Raw genomic sequence first — 22,722 nt, 5'->3', positions numbered from 1 at the left:
GGTTTGGAAAAGAAATCTAGTTAGTGTAATTTTTTTTTCCTGTTTTGGAGGAAAAGGCAACTTTGTTTTCTCCTCTGTCTCATTAAACTTGCTTTTGTCAGTGACACATACAATTCAGCCTTTTTTTTTTTTTAAGTGAATTGAGAATACTCAGTAAAGGTACTGGTTTGATGAGGTTAGAATTCAAAGTCCATTAGTAGTTCAGCATTCAGTTGTAGAGGGACCCCTTCTAAATGTGGGAGATAGATCACTCTTCCCTGGCCGGCTCAACTCTTGGCCTCGCAGAGACTGCCAAGAAGCGGATAGTGCCAAATGTGGCAGCGGTCTTGATTTAGTGTGTATCTTCTTACTGGTGACTGAGGTGGAACGCCTCCTGTTTCACGTAACATCTGAGGATGCACAGAGAAACTTAATTTTACTTTGGAAAGTTTCGTTCTAACACCTAAACTTTTTGCCCATGTTTAAGCAGTAGGTTTTTGCTTTTACTTGAGTGTAACACGGATGGTGACTCACAGTGCAGCCAGGATTCTGCATTAGTCTTGTTTTGTGGATGATTTGCTGTCTGTCATCATTTGTCTCCTCAGGTTTTCCCATAAGATAACACGGCTGTTTTGTGTACACCTATTAGTATAAGGTACTGGACATCTAAGCACTTGGGTTGTAGCAGGAAAAAAGGTAGACATATTCCTGAGTCTTACTTGGAGTTTATATTTTGGGGGGCGCAAGAGGAACACTAAACACCACTTAGGTTATCTTACTGCAATTTTATTTTGTGCTGCCCAGGAGAAAAGAGGATTAGGATTAGGGTTATGAGAGCATGTAACAGGAGGACCTGATCTCCTTTTGGGAGTCAGAGGCAGTGGGGAGAGAAGATTATGCCAGATAGAGGGAGCATAATCTGTGAAGGCTGTGAGGCCCCAAAGAACAGCGGTAAGGATTTGAAAGGCCTCAGTGGCTTGAGCAGCCAGAGAAAGAGAATGGCCCTAGATCATACAGGCCTCTTAGGTCTTTGAGGAGGACAGGTTTTTCTTTAGGCCAATGGGGAGCCATTGTAGGGTTTTATGTAGAGGAGTAAAATTAGATTTAAAAGATCTACCTGTGGGCGCCTGGGTGGCTCAGTTGGTTGGGCGACTGCCTTTGGCTCAGGTCATGATCCTGGAGTCCCGGGATCAAGTCCCGCATCGGGCTCCCTGCTCAGCAGGGAGTCTGCTTCTCCCTCTGATCCTCCCCCATCTCATGCTCTCTCTCTCTCTGTCTCATTCTCTCTCTCAAATAAATAAATAAAATCTTTAAAAAAAAAAAAAGATCTAACTGTACTGCAGTGTAGATTGGAGGGGAAAGAACAGTTAGGCAGCCATTACAGTAGTCCAGGTAAGAATAACCATTGCTGTGTTTTGGAATTGGTGGTGATTATGAAAGTTGAAGTGAATGGATCCAAGGACATTAGAAGTGTTAGGGGAGTCTAGTTATATTCAGATGAAAAGTTAAAACTTTACTAGTGTGTAAATCCTAGGTGGCAGTGTGTATAGTAAGTTCTTTCCGAGTTCTTTACAAAAATAATTGGCTGTGTATTTACTATATTTAGAAAAAACAGCTGGTAGTTAAGCCACATGATTAAAAAGTAAAAAAAATTAAGGCCTGTAATTTCCTAAGTACATCTAAGTGCTATACAGGTGTAAGTCGATTACTCTTGTCATCTGTTTAAAGTAATAATAATGAGAACTAACATTTATGGAGTGCTTATTATTTGCTAGGCACTGCTCTAAGATTTTTCCATGTATTCATTTACTTAGTCCTTACAGCGACTCCATGAAATAGGAGCTATTATTAACTCCATTTTGCATTTGAGGAAATTGAGGCACAAGGAAGTTGTAGTAACTTGCTAAAGTTGGTAAGTGGCAAAGCCACAATTTGAACCTTACCCTTTAGAGACTGCATTCTTTTTAAATTTTATTTTATTTGTTTGAGAGAGACCACGAGCAGGGGGAGGTGGAGAGGAAGAGGAACAAGCAGACTCCCTGCTGAGAGGGGAGCCCCATGTGGACTCAGTCCCAGGGCTCTGAGATCATGACCTGATGCTGAAGTCGGAGGCTTAACTGGCTGAGCTACCCAGGCGCCCAGAGACTGCATTCTTAACAATAGCACTACGGCTTCTATAAAGATAGGATATGGGCATATAACGTATGACTGAATTTCCAGGGCAGAAATTAAGGCACACCTTTAGTTCAGCATGTGAGTTGTAGCCATAGTCTGTGTTAGAGTGGATCTTTAAGCAGTAGTTGGAATACCTAACTCCTGCTGTGCAGCCAGGCCTCATTGTTTTTGTAGAGTCTGCCAAATGGACATCAGATAATAGATGCTGATCCCCGCCTGCCAGCCTCTTCCCATACCAGGGGCCCAAAGCCGAGAAACTCCATGTGGTTTTGGCATCATACCCCCTGCTTGCTAAATAACCCAAAGCTTAAGCTGTTTGTATTTTTGTCTGTAATCATGAGTATAAAGATAACGGTTTTTTTGTATTTGTTCTGCTGTTTTAGATTTTTCTTATTTATACAAATTGTGTTGATTAGAGAGGAGTGCATTAGAGGGTTTGTTTTCAAAAGCCAGTATGTATAATTTGCTCCTTAATTTGTGTTTAGGTGCTAAAAATGGAATGATCAGATTAAGTAAGTAAGTTAGAGACCTAATTATTTATAGTCACTCTTAGAAGGTGGGTGTTTCAAGGAATTTTTATTTTAAAAACTGTATCCTACCCAGTGTAATAATATGTTTATTTAAGGTGACATGGTTTAGTTAAAAAGCACTGAAGTAGAATATGGAAGATCTGGAATTTATTAGCTATGTGGCCTCTCAGCTGTTTTGTTGTGAAGGTGTTATTATCATTGTATGCCCTTCTGTTTATGGTGTTAGATAAATGACTTGAGTTTTACTCAACCAGTAAGTTTTCATGTTTTCAAGGCCAAAAAGTACAAGTATACATTTTCTCTGCACTATCTTAAAGTACATGGAAAATACAGTTTTTAAAAAAGTCATACTTTTAAATGTCCTGTAACTCTGTGGCCTTCATCTGTGAGATGAAGTCTGTAGCCGGGATTACTTAGGGACCTAGGAGTTGACAACTAGAGAGCTCAGTGGTTGGGCCTCAGGAGGCCCGTGAAGCCCTCTGAAATTAATAGGTTTAATATTGTGTGTGTGTTTTTTTCTGTGGAAATGGCCTTATAGCATTCATTACATTTACCAAAAAAAAGAATGAATCATCTCTAGGTTTGTCATTTCAAAGAGTTCTCTTGGAGAAATTCGGTAGTTCTATACCAGGTCACATAATCAACATCTATCAACATTAATAGGATTTTCACACGCATTGTGCTGGTATTTAACAGGCAGTTTTTCAGTTGGATTTGCCTTATTCCTACCCCATGTCTTGATGTTTTTCTAGATTTATTGCTGGAGAGAAGCAGAAGATACTAAAACTGGATGGACTAAGGCAAGGATGTTTCAAAGACCAGTCTTATTACTGTGTATCTAAGGAAGTATCTTGTCTAGTCTCATGACTTCAGCTTGATCCCTGTGAACTACTCCCAGATGTCTCCAGCTTGTGCTTCCTCCTGAGCTCTATAAGCCCATTGTCTACCTGATCTCTTCACAGACTACATCTACTTCCAAATGGGCCTTTCCTTGTATCCCACTTTTGTCCAAAGCTCCAGTTGTTGATAGTTTGCTAAGACTTGGGGCCTTGGAATCATCTTTTATTTTGGACAGGACTTCGTAGGCATTTCAAAATGTGGTGGGGATGCTCCAGGGAAAGCATTACTAGGAGTATACTGAAGATTGAGAAGTCATACGGTAAAGAAACCTGTTAAGTGTTGCTTAATCCAGCAAACTCCTAACTACTTGACCGTGGGATTCTTTTTCTTTGTAATACATAGTGCTTGTCCTTAGAATTAGTGTCTTGTAGAGAACATGCTTTGGAAATGTTGATACTGATTTTATCTGTGTGTGTTTGGAAGCCATTCCTCATGAAGCAGAGGCTGCAATGTTGCTAAGCTCCAGAGCCATTCACATGGTAGTTTATGTAAACAGAGTCTCTATGAAAGCTGACAGGAAAAAAATGGAAGATTGGGCAGTGAAATCAGGAAATTAATTTGTTCAAGCATTTAGTGAATTGTGTTGGCTTATTTGTAGTTCTGTATCTTTCAAGGTGTTCTGATTAGTATCATCAAAGACTAATTCTTTCATTATAGTCGGTGTGTATAAGACTGGAATACTGAGTTCTGAAACCTGACTTCTGTTGAGGAACATGAATACCTTAAGCAATTAGAAAAGAATAGCTGAAGGAAAATAAAGCATGATTGTCTGGGATTATGTTTATTTTTTACTTTCATGGAGGACAAAGTCTAGAGGGACCTGAGGAAATGGTCCTAAACTTCAGAAAGCTTGTTTAAGTATTAAAAGTAAATTAAGGTAGAATTTTCCAGCGTCAGTATTTATTTGAGATGGAAAGAGACAGTGGAACAGATTGTGGGATCATTTCTCTTGAGACCTTTCAAAAAACAATAGAACAGGTTATCTGACTTTGATATGGATCTGATCCCCTAAAGGAAGTGCTTACCTCCAAGATTTGATGTATATATGTATTTCTTGTGAAAGAACATCTAATACGTTATTTTGCATGGAGAGTGAATAGTTGCTAGTTCTCTCTTGAGAGTACATTGAATAACCATCCTACATTGAAGAGCTGTATTATGAAAGGGAATGTGTTAGGGACTATGAGTGGAGGAGCAAAAATGACAAGACTTGGCGCTTGGTATTTATAGGGACATAAAATGTGTACCTACTTTTAGTTATCATAGTTAGATCAAAACCTTGTTGATAATTTTCTTTTCTAGCATATTAGCACTCTTACTGGCTGAGAGATTGTCTAGACACTCCATAATCTGGACAACCGACCTCTCTGTAGCTTAGCAAAGTGGTTTAAGAGCTGGGCTCTGGAGTCAGACTGCCTGGTTTCACCACCATTAGCCAATTACTTTAATCCTTTTCTCTGTGCCTTAGTTTACTCAGCTGTAAAGAAGAAATGCTTAGAATAGTATTTAGGACTGTGCCTGACACACAATACTCTGTAATCATTAATTGCTCTAGTATCACTTATTATTATATATTTCTCCTGCTACTGTCCTAACATACCTTGCTTCTCATGCTCCTGCCTCAGGGTTTTTGTACTTGGTGTTCTGCCCTCCCCCAATAGCTGTATGGTTTGCTTCTTCTTTTCCCTTGGGTCCCAGCTCAGGTGTCACCTTTAAATATGTTTGTTCCTTACCACCCTATAGGAAACAGCACCCTACTCTCACTTTCCATCTTTAGCAGGGATGGATCCAGATTTTGATAGGATTGGGGCGTCCTCATTAAGTAAACAAATAAATTAGAGTAAAAAATTTGGTATGAAAGTTAATATTTATTTAGAATGAGAAAAGATGTCCCAACAAGATGCTGTAACCTTAGAGTCAGGTCCTTTTCTTCTGAGGTTTCTTTAGGCGTTTACTCAGAAATGCACTCATGAGATGCTCGCTGTTAGCACACTGGCTGCCACTGGTCACCTTCTGTGGCCTTCTGCATGTCCCAGTAATTCTGAAGCACTCATGGGCCCGTGTGAGTGGGGGAGGCTGAACTTTGAGGTCTGTTAGCTTTATAGAAAGTTTACCTCTGCTCTTTACCTAATTTTCATTTTATTATGATATCTGTCACCTTATATTTAGTTGTGTATTACCTTTCTCTTCCCACTATAGTGTAAATCCAGGAAGCTGGTGGTTTTGTTTTGTTCACTGCTGTGTTCTAGAGCCTAGAAGAGTACCCGGCACATATTAGATTCTCGGTTCATATTTGTGGAATGAATGAATGACCTGACTTGAAGGGGACAAACCATATGCAACATGAGTTTAGAGAAAGGAGATCATTGTTTCTGGTTGGGAGAAATCATAGCAGGTTTTACAGAAAAGATGATGTATTGGGCTTGTTCTTGTTCTGGCAGTAGTGGGTACAGAATGAATTAAGCACTGTGATTATTATTAGGCCTAAACTAAATCAGTAGGCTTAATGTATCTTTTGCCTATTAAGTGATGGTCATACCTGTTTTGTGCATATGAAGATATTCTGTCATTTTAAACTAAAGACCTTTAGTGACTAGTGAATATATGTAGCTGTTACATACTGGTTTTATTTTGTTTTTTTTGTGTTTTGTTTCTAACAGAATTGGGCTTTTAGGAAAGGATTTTGTTCAGCAGGCCCTGAAAGGCCCTATATTCAAGAGATGAGAACATGTTTGTTTTCTGCTTTAGTTTAGCTTTGTTTTTTAGTCTTTTTTGTTCTGGAAGATGCCATGTTTCAGAATTCCAGGCTGCCTTGACCTGAGATTATAGGTTTGGGTTCCTAGTGTAACAATGTGTTTTTTACCTTAGTCCTTAAACGCTGTGGAAGAATTTTAGATTTGACTATGAATTTTAGTCATGTTCAAATAACATATTTATTTTGTTTGATTAAAGTCTTGTTAGAAGGTTGAGATGGTCATCCCCCCTCTCCTGGTGAAAGAATCTTCCTACATGGCCTGTAGACTAAAGTACAGACTTGTAAGCCTAAAATTCAAGGAATTGTCGTTTTTGCCCCCCTGGCCCTTAAGAATGAGTTAAGTTTAGGTAGCTGGGAGGGGACAGAAAGAAAGAGAAAGTAGGCAGAGAAGGGAATGGGGATGTTGGTATTCCCAGGTATGTGTAACTACAGGGGTGGATAAAGGCTTGGGAGAACACAGAAGGCTTGTGTTGGGGAGCATGGAGAAACAAGATTTGCTAGATAAGGTAGGGCCAATTTATAAACTTGGAAGCTAGATAAAGTCATTTAGATATGAAGTGGTAGGATGTTGGGAGCTTTAAAGGTTTCTGTACAAGGAGTAATGCTGAAAGTGCTCAGGATTATTCTGACAGCCATGATGAGAATGGATCAGAGAGGAAAGATGGAAATAACCTGCTAAGTGAAATCTGCGATTCTCCAATTTTTGGTTTCAGAGGCCCTTTATGCCATTGAGAACTCCAAGATTGTGTATGCTGGTTATATCTATTGCTATTGACTCTATTAGCAGTAAAACCTGAGAAGTTTAATACTTGGTTAAATAGAAGACAGATTCTCAATTCTACTTCTTTTTTAAGATTTTATTTATTTGTCAGGGGGAGAGAGAGAGAGAGAGCGCACGCGCCCATGAGCACAAGCAGGGGTAGCGGCAGGTAGAGGGAGAAGCAGGTCCCTGCTGAGCAAGGACCCCCACGCGGGACTTGATCCTAGGACCCTGGGATCATGACCTGAGCCGAAGGCAGACTCTTAACTGACTGAGCCACTCAGGTGCCCCATTATTAGTTCATTTTCAATAAAATGTCAGCATGAATAACCAGTTTCCCAGTTCTTTCAAATAAAAATGGTGTTCTGTGGAAAAAGTGGCTAGTTCAGTTTGCAACTCAAAATCACACATGCTGTTCTTTGAGCCAACCATTGTGCTTTGGTATGCAATGGAAGTGTTTTATGTATTTCATCAAATAGAATATCAAAATGACTTGTATTAAGGGTTAGGAGTTAATAAAAGTAATAATGTTTATGCTTCAGTAAGGACATTCTTCAGTGAAACTGGCTTTTTTTTTTTTTCCCTTTTGAGTGCACGGCAGTGAAGAATACAGTGATTGGTGGTACATTGTGGGGCCACTGCTTTGATTGGTGCCAAGTCACCAGCAGTTTTATCACCATTGCTTTTGCTCTGTTGTGCAAATGTCAACACAGTAAAAGGGGGCAAATAACATTTTCATATTGTTATGAAAATCATTTTGACCTTTCAAACCCTCAAGAAAGAATTCTAGGGGCTCTCAAGGATTCATAGAATTGTGCTAGAGTATGTGGAGTAAGCGAAGGGTGAGGTAAATGATGATGGAGCAAACAAAGTGAAAAGTAGTAGAGAATGGAAAGGAAGGAATTGATGAGAAGCATCTTGGAGAAACATTTGATGGGGCTTTGTGAAGAAATACGAGGATGGAGAAAGATGATTTGAAAAGGACTTCAAAATTTTAAGCCAGACTGAGGAGCACATAAAATATTGGTTCAAATAAATTAGTAGTGGGAGCATGATGTCAGTTACAAAGACAGTAAAGTTGAGAGGGAGGAGCTATGGTGGAAGTTAGGATATTAGAGAATAAAGAGATACCTGTGAGATTTCGTTTCATTATTTTCTTGCAGTAATTTCTCTAAAGAAACACTAATAGTGACTTTTCCATTTTCTATGGAGTGTAACGATTCTTTAGCAGTGTCTTTAGGACTAATGGAAATTGATAAGGGTCAGTACCTTTCTCCTAGCTCTTACTGATGGATTACTAGAAGATCTGCAAAGATGTCTTCCTGTCGAACAGTGCTACAGATCTGGAAGGTAATTGATGTAAGAATTAGTGAGTGGAACAGTAGAATATGGGCTAGATATTTTTATTGTGGCATACATTTTTAAAAAGATGTATTTATTTTTTAGAGAGAGAGAGCACACAGCAGGGAGGGGCAGAGGGAGAGGAAGAGAGTGTCTCAAACAGACTATTTGGATGGTATTCAGTACATTTTCTTATATTTCCCCCTCTTTCTCCATCCGACCAAGAGTCGGATGCTAAACTGAATGCACCACCCAGGCTCCCCTATCGTGACATACATTTTTAAAATCTTCTTGTTTTGTTCTTATTATGACATACACATTATGTGTACATACATGTTTTTAAATAATAACAATTAATAATTTAAAAAAATAATGATCTAATTCCCAAGAGGTAAGTACTGAGTATTTTGATGTATTTTTTCTGTTTTTTTTATAGACAAATAAAAGCTTGTATGCTGTTATATATTTCTAAGATAAAATTACAGTTTACTTACAGTGAAATGTATAGATCTTGTTTCAGTTAGAAGAGTTTTGACATACATAAAACTGTGTAACCCACACCCTTATTAACACAGACCATTTCCTTAACCTCAGAGAGTTCCCTCATGCCCCTTCCCAGTCAGTCTCGCACGCCTCTCCCCCCTAGCAATCACTGTTCTGATTTGTCACTGTAAAAACTCTTTTAGAGCTTCATGTAAATGAATTACAAATGAATTGCCTTAGCACCTTTGACGATGCATGTATGGGGATATTCTGGACTCTTCTGTTCTGTTGAGCCGTGTGGCTGTACCGCTACCAGTGCATCACCGTCTTGCTTTATGGATAAGTCTTGGATTCAGGTAGTGAGTCTTCCAACTCTGTTCTGTTTTTTCAAAATTGTCCCATTTATTTTAAGTCCTTTTTTTTTATATGAATTTTAGTTTTATTTTTTTTAAAGATTTTATTTTATTTTTATTTGAGAGAGAGAGCACAAGAGCGGGGCGGGTCCGGGGGAGAAGCACACTCCCTGTTGAGCAGGGAGCCCAATGCAGGACTCGATCCCGGGACTCCGGGATCGTGACCTGAGCCGAAGGCAGTCGCTTAACCGACTGAGCCACCCAGGCACCCTCCATGTGAGTTTTAGAATCACTTTTCAGATTATATAAAAACGTCTGCTGGGATTTTGAATGTTTTAACTTTTTATTTTGAAATAATTGTAAACTCATAGGAAGTTGCAAAAAGCGTGCAAAGAGGTCTCCTATATACCAAACATCCAGCTTCCCCCAATAGTGACATCTTTATATATGACTGTAGTGCATTATCAAAACCAGGAGCTTGATTGCCACAGTGCAATTAACTAGACCTTAGATTTCACCACTTTTTCATGCTCTCTCTCTCTCTTTTTTTTTTTTTTTGTCTTTGTGCATAATTTTGTGACATTTTGTCATGTAGATAGCCTGCTGGGTTTTATTGGGATTACGTAGGATTTGCAGCTCAATTTGTGGAAATTTGAGATCTTAACAGTATTGAGTCTTCTGATATATGAACATATTATTTCTCTCCATTTATTTAGATCTTCTTTATCTTATCAGTGTTTTGCTTTTCTTTTAACTTATAAATTTTATCCTTAGCCTTTTCTTCTAATATTGTAGTAAAAGACAGTTATTATGTAATACTTCTTCACGATGGTGCAGTAATCAAAATGTGGGGCACCATTTTCAGTTTTTATTAAAATCTTCTCCATATTAGTGATGTCTGACTTCCTTTCACTTGACTTTGTACATTTTAGCTCTGAGCATGTGGACTCCTTTTAAAATTGGCAAACATGAAAAGAAAAGAAAATGGGAAATGACTTTAAAATCTGTTCACTTTAGCTTTCTTATCTAAAGATGAAAACAAAGTCGTTAAAAACCTGAGATATTTTTATATATGAGATATGTGTTTATGTGTGCATATTTTGCAGATTTCATATTTTTTGAACTTATTGAAGAAAAATAACTTAAAATTTGCTTCATCCTTAAGTGAATAATCAACACTGTGCCAGATTGTTTAGGAGATCTTAAAAATTTCTTTCTGATTTTGAGGAGTTTATGCTCAGATTGAAGAAACAAAATATGCCTAAATGGAACATTAAGGAACATTTCTTTTTTTTTTTTTTTGAAAGGTTTTATTTATTTGACAGAGAGAGACACAGCGAAAGAGGGAACATAAGCAGGGGGAGTGGGGGAGGGAGAAGCAGGCCCCCCGCCGAGCAGGGAGCCTGATGCGGGACTCGATCCCAGGATCCTGGGATCATGACCTGAGCCGAAGGCAGACGCTTAACAACTGAGCCACCCAGGCACCCCTTAAGGAACATTTCTAAGGCAGGATTTTAACAATTAAAAAAACAATGACATATTATAAATTCTATAGAAATTCAATTTAAGGGTAAGATCAGCTGGGGTTAGTCTGGTAAAGACTTCCTGGAAGAGCATATCTTGACCTAGGACTTAATGAAATATTGGGTTTGCATTTGTAAAGAACTGTGGAGGAAACAATTCCAAAAGAGAATTTTATATTTACAAAATATGGGTAAAGATACTGCTGTGGGGGGGGGGCGCCTGGGTGGCTCAGCTGGTTGATTTCAGCTTGGGTCATGGTCTCAGGGTTGTGGGATTGAGACCCTCATCAGGCTCCACACTCAGCGTGTAGTCTGCTTAAGATTCTCTTTCCCCTCTCCTTCCCCCTGCATGAGCTCACACTCTCTCTCTCTCTCAAATAAACAAACAAATAAATGAAATCTCAAAAAAAAAAAAAAAAAAACTGCTGGGGGACCAAAGTGGGCAGAGGTTACAGACAGCCATTCTGACAAAGAAAGGGTCCATATTAGGAAATGTGATGGATAATGTTTCAGATACCTAAGATACAGACAAATGAATGCCAGCTGAAGAATATGAACTCATTTATGATTTACAGTATAAAATTTTCCAAATTTATTAGGGCCAATCTTCTCTTTCTAACCTGCTTAAGTCACTCTTTGGATGGTATTCAGTGCATTTTCTTATATTCCCCCCTCTTTCTCCTCTATTGAGTTAAAAGTTATACATTTTATTTTTACACTTTTGGTGGTTTCCTTAAAATTTGAACATGCATAATAAGGTTAATCAATATCTCTGTTTTCGGGTTGCCTGAGTGGCTCAGTTGGTTAAGTGTCTGCCTTCAGCTCAGGTCATGATTCCAGGGTCCTGGGATCAAGTTCCACACCCTGCTCCTTGCTCAGCAAGGACCATGCTTCTCCCTCTCCCACTCCCCCTGCTTGTGTTCCCTCTTTCGCTGTGTCTCTGTCAAATAAATAAAAAAATAACATCTTAAAAAAAAAAAGAATAATTAAAAAAATCTGTTTTCTTTCTGGTAAGTACATGGACTTTAGAATGCCTAATTCAGTTGTCTCCTTCCTTTTAGTGTTGTCTCTTATTTTGGTTTACATTGTTTTATATCTCCCTGATTAGTGTTTATTAACATTATTTTATACAGATAGTTCTCCTTTACATTTACCCATATGTGTTTTCAATTTCATTGCTTACCATTGTGTCTAGGCATTATACTCCTGCATTCTGGGTTCAGTATTTCTCCTGGTGAGCATTATTTGGAAGGGTTCTTTTTTTCTTTCTGTCTTTCTTTTTTTATCTTCTTTCTCTGTTTCTTTCTCTTTCAAGTGAGGGACTGTGCAAGGTGAACTCAGTCTTTTTTTTTTCCTCTAGAAAATGTCATTATTGTGTCTTTACTTTCAAATCATAATATAACATGGTATAGAACTCTCAAGTTGACAGTTACTTTCTCTCAGAACTTTGTTTGTTTATTTATTTATTTGACAGAGAGACACAGGGAGAGAGGGAAAACAAGCATGGGGGAGTGGGAGAGGGAGAAGCAGGCTTCCCGTGGAGCAGGGAGCCCAATGCGGGCTCCATTCCAGGACCCTCAGATCATGACCTGAGCTGAAGGCAGACACTCAATGACTGAGCTACCCAGGCGCCCCTCTCTCAGAACTTTGAAGATACTCTGTTGTCTTCTGGTTATCTGTTGCTAAGAGGTCTGTTGTCATAAAATAAAATGATAAAAAAAAAGAAGTCTGTTATCAATTGTTTCTTGTAGCTAATCTATTTTTTCCTCTCTGATTGACTTTTTAAAAAAGCATACAATAGGAGAGAGATAGGATATTTCTTTATTTCACCATGTCCCATAATGTTATGATTTTTCCAACTCTTTATTCTGTGTCTTGTATTATGGTTCATATATTTAGTATCTTAATTTGTGTCTGTGTATAATCTCTTGTTGCTTTTAAAAATTCCTTTTTTGGGGGGGAGATAATTTGAACTCATAGGAAAATTGTAAGAATAATACGAAGAACTCTTTTACACCCTTACCCACATTCACCAGTGGTTAACACTTTGCCACATATGCTTTATCACATTTTCTCTCTCTCTCTGTACATATTATTTTTTTAATCTGAACCATTTGGGAGTAGGTTGCAGACATCATGCTCCTTTACCCATAAACATTCAATGTATATTTCTCAAAATAAATATATTCACTTAAATAAAACCACAGTACAGTTATCAAAATCAGAAAATTTTAATATTAATACAATACTGTTAATCTGATTTATAGGTCTTATTCAGATTTCTACCAATGGTCCTAATGATATCCACAATAGCATTTTCCTCCTAGTCCAGAAACCAATCCAAGATCATACATCACTTTTAGTTTCCAAGACTTATCAGTCTCCTTTTAATCTGGAATAGTTTTTCAGCCTTTTTTTGTCTTTCTAGACACTGGCACTTTTTAGGAGTACACATCATTTATTTTGTTGACTGTCCTTCATTTTTGGTATATCTGGTGTTTCTTTTGTTCAAATTCAGGTTATGCATTTTTGGCAGAAATGTATGTAAGTGATATATCCTCTCAATATCAGGAGGCATGTGATGCTCACTTGTTCCATTATTAAGGTTAGTTTTGATCACTTGGTTACATGGATCTGCCAGGTTTCTTCAGTATAAAGTTATTTTTTCCTTTTGTAGTTAATAAATAATTTGTGGGGAGATTTTAAGACTGTATAGTACCTCCTTCCTCATCTAACTTGCACCATTAATTTTAATGTCCATTGATGAGTCATACTTGAGTTAATACTGCTGTGGTGTGAAATAGTGCTTTTCTAATTCCATTAATTTCTTCTGCATTTATTAGTTGACATTCTATTGTGATGAAGAGCTTTTACTTTATTTTTGGACTTACGGATTTTTATTTTTTTCATTGGGTTCTAATTCATCACTGTAATTTATTTTGATGTTCAAACTATTTCAGATTTGGTCATTTGGATTCTGTCTTAGATCAGGCTGTCAAAACAAAATATCATAGACTGGGTGGCTTAAGCAACAAAATTTATTTTCTTATAGTTCTGGAGACTGGAAGTCTTAAGACCAGGATGTGCCAGCACAGTTGGTTTCTGGTGAGAAATTCCTAATTTACAGATGGCCACCTTCTCACTATGCTGACAAGGCAGAGAATGACAGAAGCTCTCTGGGCACTAATCTCAGCATGAGGGTCCCCACCCTCATGGCCTCATCTAAACCTAACTATATGCCAAAGCCCCATGTCCAAAAACCATCACTTTGGAGGTTAGGACTTCAACGTACAATTTGGTGTGTGGGGTGGGGCACACTTCAGTTTTTTGTTTTGTTTTGGAGCCCAACGTGGGGCCTGAACTCAAGAGCTTAAGATCAAAACCTGAGTTGAGATCAGGAGTTGGATGCTTAACCAACTGAGTCACCCCTGCGCCCCTTTTGTTTTTTAAATTTTAATAGTTCTATTTTTAGAAGCTCTTTTATTATTTTTCAAGTCTGTGTATTTATTTTACATGGTTTCTTGTTCTTAGAGTTTTGATTCCTTTTTCTGCCTTTGATTATTTTAACATACTTAACATACTCTTTCAGATTACCATTCTCTCTTCTCAGATTTTGAGGATTTTTAATCTTGCTGTTTGTTGTTGTGTTTGCTGACTCATGGTAGATTTTTATTTTAATTCTGAATTCATCAAGTTTTTTCTGTAAGAATTTTTTGTGGCTCAAATTGTGAGGGTGTCTTTCCAAAACAGCTTTGAGTTTGCTTCTTCCAGGAACCTCATGAGTCTCTTTGGTCTGAGACTGATCTTCATGTTAATTTCTCTGTTTGGAATTCCCCACACCTTATGGATAATGCACATTTGAACCCCAAACCCAAATGAGCAGCTGGGCTCTTGGTTTTTAATTCTTAAGGGACTTTTTTCTTTCTTCCTATTCAGAGCCCAAGCAGAGACAGACTTTGTTGTTATCCTCCTCCTGTTGTGGGTCACTTTTTTTGTTTGTTTTTATTTTTACTTTACTGAGGACACAGTCCTTTCCAGGGCCCTAGTTTTATCCAGGGGTCTTTGTTCCAGTATATTGTTTTGAGTTGTACCAAGATCTGTTCACCTATCCTCAAATAATTTTAAAATCTCTAACATTTAGTTTGCAGAGGCCAATCTCTCCCCTTCCCCATCCCTTCTATTTTTATCTTTGTGCCCCTGTTGGTGGAAGCCTCAACCCTGCTTTTCCATTTCCCTTCACTTACGGTACCCAGGGTTTTACTTCTATTTTTTGTGGACTCAGCTGTTTTCAGGTTTACAGAAAAATTGAGCAAAAAGTACAGAGTTCCTGGGGTGCCTGAGTGGCTCAGTCACTTAAGCATCCCACTGTTGGTTTCAGCTCAGGTCATGATCTCAGGGCTGTGAGATCGGGCCCTGCTTTGGGCTCCACGCTGGGTGCAGAGCCTGCTTGGTATTCTCTCCCTTCCTCTGTATACCCCTATTAATACCTTGCATTAGTGCAATACATTTGTTAAAATTAACAAAATAGTATTGATCCATTATTATTAACTAAAGTCTATTACATTTATGGCCTTAAGTTCACACTAGGGCTCACTCTTGGTATTGTATATGCTATGGGCTTGGACAAATGTATTAGACATATATCCATCATGGTATTTTATAGAGTATTTTCACTGCTTTGAAAATTACCTGAGTCTACCTCTGCCTCTACCCCTCCAGCCCACCCCTGGCAACCACTGATCTTTTAACTGTCTCTATAGTTTTACTTTTTCCAGAATGCCATATAATTAGGTCATAGGTATGTAGACTTTTTTTTTTTTAAGATTTTATTCATTTATTTGAGAGACAGAGATAGATTGAGAGAGAGCACGAGTGAAGAGCAGAGGGAGAAGGAAAAGCAGGCTCCCTGCTGAGCAAGGAGCCTGACACTGGGCTCCCTCCCAGGGCCCCAAGACCATGACCTGATCCGAAGGCAGATGCTTAACCGACAGAGTCACCCAGATGCCCCACTATGTAGACTTTTCACACTGCCTTCTTTCACTTAGCAATATGCATTTAAGGTTCCTTCAAGTCTTTTTGTGGCTTGATATAGCTCATTTGTTTTTTTATCACTGAATAATATCCCTGTGTATGATTGTACCATAGTTTACATATCCATTCACCTATTGATTGACATCTTGGTTGCTTCCAGGTTTTAGCAGCTATGAATAAAGCTGCTATAAACATCTTTGTGCAGGTTTTTGTGTGGACATAAGTTTTCAGCTCCTTTGGGTAAATATCAAGGAGTGCAATTGCTGGATCGTGTGGTAAGACTGCTTAGCTTTGTAAGAAACTGCCCAGTTGTCTTCCAGAATGCCTGCACCATTTTTGCATTCCCGGCAGCAGCAAATCCGTTCCTGCTGCTCCACATCCTGGCTAGCATTTGATGTTGTCAGTGTTTTGGATTTTGGCCATTCTGATGGGTGTGTTGTATCATTGTTGTTTTAATTTACAATTCCCTCGTGACCTCTGATGTTGAGCATCTTGTCATAGGCTTATTTTCCATCTGTATATCTTTTTTAATGAGGCATCCGTTCAGATCTTTTGTCCTTTCAAAATTGGATTGGTTGTCTTATTGTTGAGTTTTAAGAGTTCTTTGTATATTTTAGGGATGCCTGGGTGGCTCAGTCAGTTAAGCATCTGCCTTCGGCTCAGGTCATGATCCCAGGGTCCTGGGATCGAGTCCTGCATTGGGCTCCTTGCTCAGTGGGGAGCCTGCTTCTCCTTCTGTCTGCTGCTCCCCCTGCTTGTGCGTGCCCTCTCACTCTGTCTCTGGCAAATACATAAATAAAATCTTAAAAAAAAAAAAGTTCTTTGTATATTTTGGATATAGGTCTTTTATTAGCTATGTGTTTTGCAAATATTTTCTCCCAATCTATGGCTTGTCTTTTCATTCTCTTTATAGTGTCTTTAGCAGAACAGAAGTTTTTTAATTTAGCAAAGTCCAGCTTATCAGGTTTTTTGTTGTTGGTGATCATGCCTTTGGTGTTACATCTAAAAACTCACTTCCAAATCCAAACCAAAGTCACCTAGATTTTCAGTTATCTTCTAGAACTTTTATAGTTTTGCATTTTACATGTAGGTCTTGATCCATTTGAGTTAATTTTGGGAGAAGTATAAGGTCTATGTCTAGATTCTTTCTTTCTCTAGGTCGATCCTTCCTTCGTTCCTTCCTTCCTTCCTTCCACATATGGTTGTCCAGTTGATTCAGTGCAATTGCTGGATCGTGTGGTAAGACTGCTTAGCTTTGTAAGAAACTGCCCAACTGTCTTCCAGAGTGCCTGCACCATTTTTGCATTCCTGGCAGCAGCAAATCCTGTTCCTGCTGCTCCACATCCTGGCTAGCATTAAGGTTTGTTGAAAAAACCATCCTTTTTCCATTATTGTCCTTGCTCCTTTGTCAGAGGTCACTTGATGACTGTATTTGTATAAATCGGTTTCTGGGTTCTTATATTAGTTTGTTAGAGCTTTCTAACAAAGAATCACTGACTGGGTGGCCTAGCCAATGGAAATTTATTTTCTCAAAGTTCTTGGAGGCTAGCAGTCTGCTATCAAGGTGTCGGCAGAGTTAGTTTCTTATGAGGATTCTCTCCTTGGCTTATATGACTGTTTTTTTCTTGGTGTCTTTACATGCTCTTCCCTCTAACTGTTCATATTCAAACACAGGTAGTTTGAGATTAATAGAAAGTGGTAATTTGGAGTCAAATACAGCAGAGAACTAGGGGAGGTAAGTACTGGGAGACCAGTGAGTTTAGTTAGGAGGATATACGTGCTGTCTGTAGAGTCATTTTCTTGAGAGGTTGGAATGGTTGGCAAAGAATCTGATTGCAGGTGATTCAGAAGCATGAGGTAGACATTGTTGTTATTTCCATTTTATAGATGTGGATACTGAGGCACAAAAAGAAAGGTCAAGAATAGGCCCAAAGTCATACATCTAGTAAATGCTAAAACTGGGATTTGAATTCAGAACCTTAACTCCAGAACCTATGCTTTGTAGTTACTGTTTGCTACAGAGAGGTAGTTGAGACCAAAATATGCCTTGAGAAACTGTCTCCAGGGTACAAATTAAATATGATAGAAATAAAGGAACCACTGAAGATGATTGAGCTGAAGTGTGGATAAGGAGCTACTTCATGGCAGGGACCACTTAGTCCCATGGTGGATAGGCAGGTGTGATGTAGGGTGGACAATTAATCTTCAGTCTGATTTTCATATTACCTGGAATGTCTTGTCCCCATCCAAGAGTGAATGGTAATGATATGACTTCAATTAACAACAGGGTAAGTTTTGGACATAGATGCCCTAGAAGAAGTTGAGTGAAGAGAGATGTGGAGTTAGATTTTGGACGAGTTGATTGAGATATAATATATTTAAGTAGAAAGGTGTCCCATCCCCCTCACCTCTCTACTCCTGAAGTGGTAGACTAGTAGATTTGAAGGGACTGAAAGGGAGTTATAGTTAAAGAGCACACTTGAAAACAGGAATTATTCAGTGATGGGAGCGTAGGTAAAGGACATCTTTTGTCCTTAGTTTTCAGAGGAAGGAAAGCTCTTATCTAACTTTCTTTTCACTTTTAATATCCAAGGAATTCAAGATTCATGGTTTCAAGCTTTCTTTTGAGGCATATTAAATGAATGAATGAAATACGATACAAAAGACCTGTGATGTAAGTATACATGTTTGTGGAAGTTACAGTCTTCAGGAAAAGGTTTGGTATTACAAGTTACTGAATATTTTTTAGTTGAAACAGGTAAAAATAGTGGAGTAAATACAGGTAAAGATTACCCACTGTTGTTGTTACGAGTTTTCTTTCAACATCTGTACATCCCTAAAATCCATTTTTAGATTCCTGTTATCCTTATAGTGCCTCAGGAATAGATGATTTACGATCTCTCACTGTCCCTATGTACTCCTCTCCCTCTATGTCATTTTTAGGAAGTGACGAAGTTGACGAAAATAAGAAAGCATTGAAGGTGCTGAGTGATAAACCGGATGGACAGTGTCATTATTAAAACCTGTTCATCTTACCCTTCTCTATTCCTTGCTCACGCCATGCTCCACCACCCTTCCTTCCTTCAATAAAAACTTAAACCCCAAACCTTCGAAGAGCATCAAGTAGAGACTATAAAGCCTTTTGTAGAAACCTGCCACACACAGTTATGTTAAGTTTTTTGAATGTCATTCAGCTTGAACAGTAATGTCAGTTATTGTCATTTTTATTTCAGTCATTGTGTTGACATTTTTCTTTTGGGGTCTCCTGTTTCTGGTTAGTGCTGTGATGTTGATTCTCTAACACTACTGGAGGAAGAGGTTTTGATTTGGAATGTTGAGGGTTTTTTTTTTGGTCCTTCAGTAAACTGTGGTTACATGAGGTTCTACAAATTTTTTTTTCTTCAAAAACCAAAATTGAAGGTTTCTGTTAATTACTGGGCAGAGTTGCTATTTTTACATTAGGTTTAAATTGTTTGTGTTGAGATTTCTTCAGCTGTTTCTATCATGTTATCGTGCAATATTTGAATTAAAATTTAAAGAATATTTCTGTAACAACTTTTATAAGAAGTGATCATATAAAACGTGTGAAATTTAATTAGACTGTGTTTTACAAGAGTTTAAACAGTATTTTAAAAATATAATTTAACTTATTTCAGTGGTTCTTAGAAAAGTCTGGAAACTAAGCTTATGGGATATAATTTTTTTTTTTAGCAACATTGTTTGCAGAAATTATTTCTTTACCAGATATGATCAGCTGTTTTGGGAGACAAATACCTTTTTCTTTATCAGCCAAGATTTAAAGTCACCTTTTTAAGCTCAACATTAAGAAAATATTTAAATTGTTTAATTCTTTAGTTAAGATCATCATTTGTTTATTTTTTAAAGATTTTATTTATTTACCTGAGAGAGGGAGAGAGAGAGAAAGCAAGCACGCACGCATGTGCACAGGCAGGGAGGGGCAGAGGGAGAGGGAGAAGCAGACTCCCCACTGAGCAGGCCCCTGAGTTCATGACCTGAGCTGAAGGCAGACACTTAACCGACTGAACTACCCAGATGCCCCTCTTTAGTTAAGATTTTTTGAAGATAAACTTTATTTTAGAGTAATTTTAGATTTATAAAAAAAACACAAAGATACTAGAGAGTTTCTGTGTACTCCTCACCCGGTTTTCCCCCTTTTGTTAACCTCTTACCGACCGTGGTACATGTGTCACAACTAATGAACCAGTTAGCATGTCATTATTAGCCAAACTCCACAGCTTATTTGGATTTCATTAGTTTTTCCCTAATGTCCCTTTTCTGTCCCAGGATCCCTGCAGGATAGCATATTACATTTAGTCATCATCTTTTTAAACAGAATTTTCTGGTCTCTGAGTTTCACAGACTTTTTCTGTTTTTGATGACCTTAGCAGTTTTTTGTTTTTTTTTAAATGTTTTATTTATTTATTCATGAGAGTCAGAGAGAGAGAGGGGCAGAGGCAGAGGGAGAAGCTGGCTTCCCGCTGATCAGGGAGCCCGATGCGGGGCTCGATCCCAGGATCCTGGGATCATGACCTGAGCCGAAGGCAGACGCCTAACCATCTGAGCCACCCAGGCGCCCCCGACCTTAGCAGTTTTGAGGAGAGCTGATCAGGTATTTTGTAGTGTGTTTCTCAACTTAGATTTGTCTGGTGTTTTTCTCGTGGTTAGACTGGGTTATGAATTTTGGGGAGGATAAAGTATCCATGCTAACTAACATGACTTATCGCTAGTGATGGTAACCTGACGGTGGTAATATTTTCTAGGTTTCTACACTTTATATAAAGTTATTTTTTCCCACCTTTCCATGTTGTGCTCTCTGAAAGCAAATCACCAAACTCAGCCCCACACTTAGGGGGTTAAGCTTCATCTTTTTGAGGGAGGAAGTAACTACATAAATCACTTGGAATTCCTCTGTATGGAGATTTGTATTTTTGCCCTTTAGTTATTTTATATCCAATAGATTTATGGATATTTATTTTATACTTTGGGTTATAATCCAGTAGTCAGGTTGTTCACATTGTTTCAACTTAGCCATTGGGAGCTCTTTCAGGTTGTCTCTTGTTTCCCTTTGATGATGTCCATCGTTTTGTTTTTAACACTTCCTGACTTTCTGGCAGTATAGATGTTCCAGGCTCATCATGTATATTCCCTGCCCAAGCCTTATAACCAGCCATTTCTCTAAGGATTCCTGGTTCCTTTTAGTGGAAATAGAATAAGAACATGATATAGGCTCTGGGTGTATTTATTGTTACTGGTGTGTTATTACTTCTAGGCCCTCTCAGTGGATAGAGCCAGGAAATTATTACTAAATTACTGTATCACTAACCTAGCTAAATATAAATATATATGTAACTAACCCATGCATACATACATACATACATACATACATATAATTATTTCTGTATCTAACAGTATCTATTTTAAGCTGAACATGAGTTCATACTGCTGTCTCCAAATCTAATCTACCGCCACATGGTTCATTCTAGCCTTCCCCCACTGCTTATCTGTAGCCTCCTTCTCCATTAGTGAGAAACCTGGCTCCTGCCGTTCGCCATCCATTTACATATTTGTTCATTCTCAGTATATCTGTATAGCTTTTAAAGAATTGTCATAACTCTGTAAGTTTTCAAACCAAACTGTTCTCATACTTTTTAAGTTGCCAGTTCACTCTTTGAAATAATAATAATGATAATTATTATTACTATATACCATGTGCAAAGTGTTGGTAAGACCAAAATTGGTAGTAAATTAATCCATGGTGTAATGTAGGAACTGTAATTGTCCCTTTTTTACAGATGAGAAGAGAGGGGCACGAAGAGCTCTGTAGTCCAAGAGTCCCCAGCTTGTAAATGGCAGAGCAGCAGTCTGCCTGTGGGTCCATGCATTTGGCTACACTGCCAAAAGTAGGTGTGTGAACATGGAGCTATGCATCTGTCATGTTTGTTTCTAATTTTTAAAAAAGTATTATTTTTTGCCAAGGAGGGGCAGAAGTGACTCAGTGATAATCAGAAAAATCCCAAGTCTCCCCCTGAACAAGAGAAGGGACAGTGGTTAGAAAAGAGTACATTTCCTTGAAAAGGCTACTATGGAGAAATGGATCTTATACTTAAGAGATAAGGTAGTTTGTTTTCTTCTGGTTTTTGAGGAGATTGTGCTTGTGAGGAAAGTAGTTGATGCTTTTGAAAATGTTCTGGAATTAACAGCTTTTCCCCCCCAAACCACCCCACCACAATTGCCAGAAGATTATTTTTTCCTTCTGGTAGAAGCATGTGGTTCTCACCCTCTTCACATATGTCTCTTGCACAGAGGGGAGAGGAGTGGGTCAGGATTGCAGTTAGCAAAGGCGTTTAGCTGGCTGCTGATCAAGAACCAAATCAGTTGAAGGGATTTCTTTATTAACATGCCAGAAACATCTCATCTATTCTGTTTCACCAGCGCCTGTTTAGCACTTGGTTTCATTGGTCAGCTTATATAGAAAAGCTTAGTTATTCTGGAGCATCGTTTTCAAACACTGCTGTCCCCTTCTCCCCAGCATCTGACTTAAATTTTAACAGCTTTATTGAGAGATAATTCACATGCCATACAATTCATCCATTTAAAGTATACAATTCAATAAGTTATACAACCAGTCTGATTTAAATGTGAGTCTTAAAATCAGAGACAAGATAGTGATAGATGGAATTTACTCTTCCAAATGTTGATTTATAATTTATTTATATATATTTTTTCTTTTTTTACAATCAGCACAGAGTCTCTGTCCCCCTGTCAGTGAGTTCATCATCTCTGTATAATTCTATTTTTCTGTTAACTGCTATTACTGGAAACCATAGGTGACTGTTTCTGCCTAACATTATTAACTTGTAAAGATTGGAGA

General features: G+C 38.2%; 1 protein-coding gene and 1 non-coding gene across 4 annotated transcripts in view; one reads left to right on the top strand and one right to left on the bottom strand.

Moving 5' to 3' along the window:
• MAP4K3 (mitogen-activated protein kinase kinase kinase kinase 3) overlaps positions 1–22,722 on the top strand; it is a 189,063-nt gene that overhangs the window by 915 nt on the left and 165,426 nt on the right. The gene's annotated exons all lie outside the window — the stretch shown is intronic.
• On the bottom strand, positions 22,567–22,634 carry LOC123852205 (small nucleolar RNA SNORD43). The gene has a single exon (XR_006792813.1). It is a non-coding gene; the product is annotated as a small nucleolar RNA SNORD43 (small nucleolar RNA).

The sequence above is a fragment of the Mirounga angustirostris genome, unplaced genomic scaffold, assembly GCF_029215605.1.
Source record: "Mirounga angustirostris isolate CCGP_5_RB_7025 unplaced genomic scaffold, mMirAng1.0.hap1 SCAF_10, whole genome shotgun sequence".
Classification (NCBI taxonomy): domain Eukaryota; kingdom Metazoa; phylum Chordata; class Mammalia; order Carnivora; family Phocidae; genus Mirounga; species Mirounga angustirostris.
The sequence above is the reverse complement of the archived record's forward strand: the minus strand, read 5'-3'. Positions and strand labels throughout refer to the sequence as shown.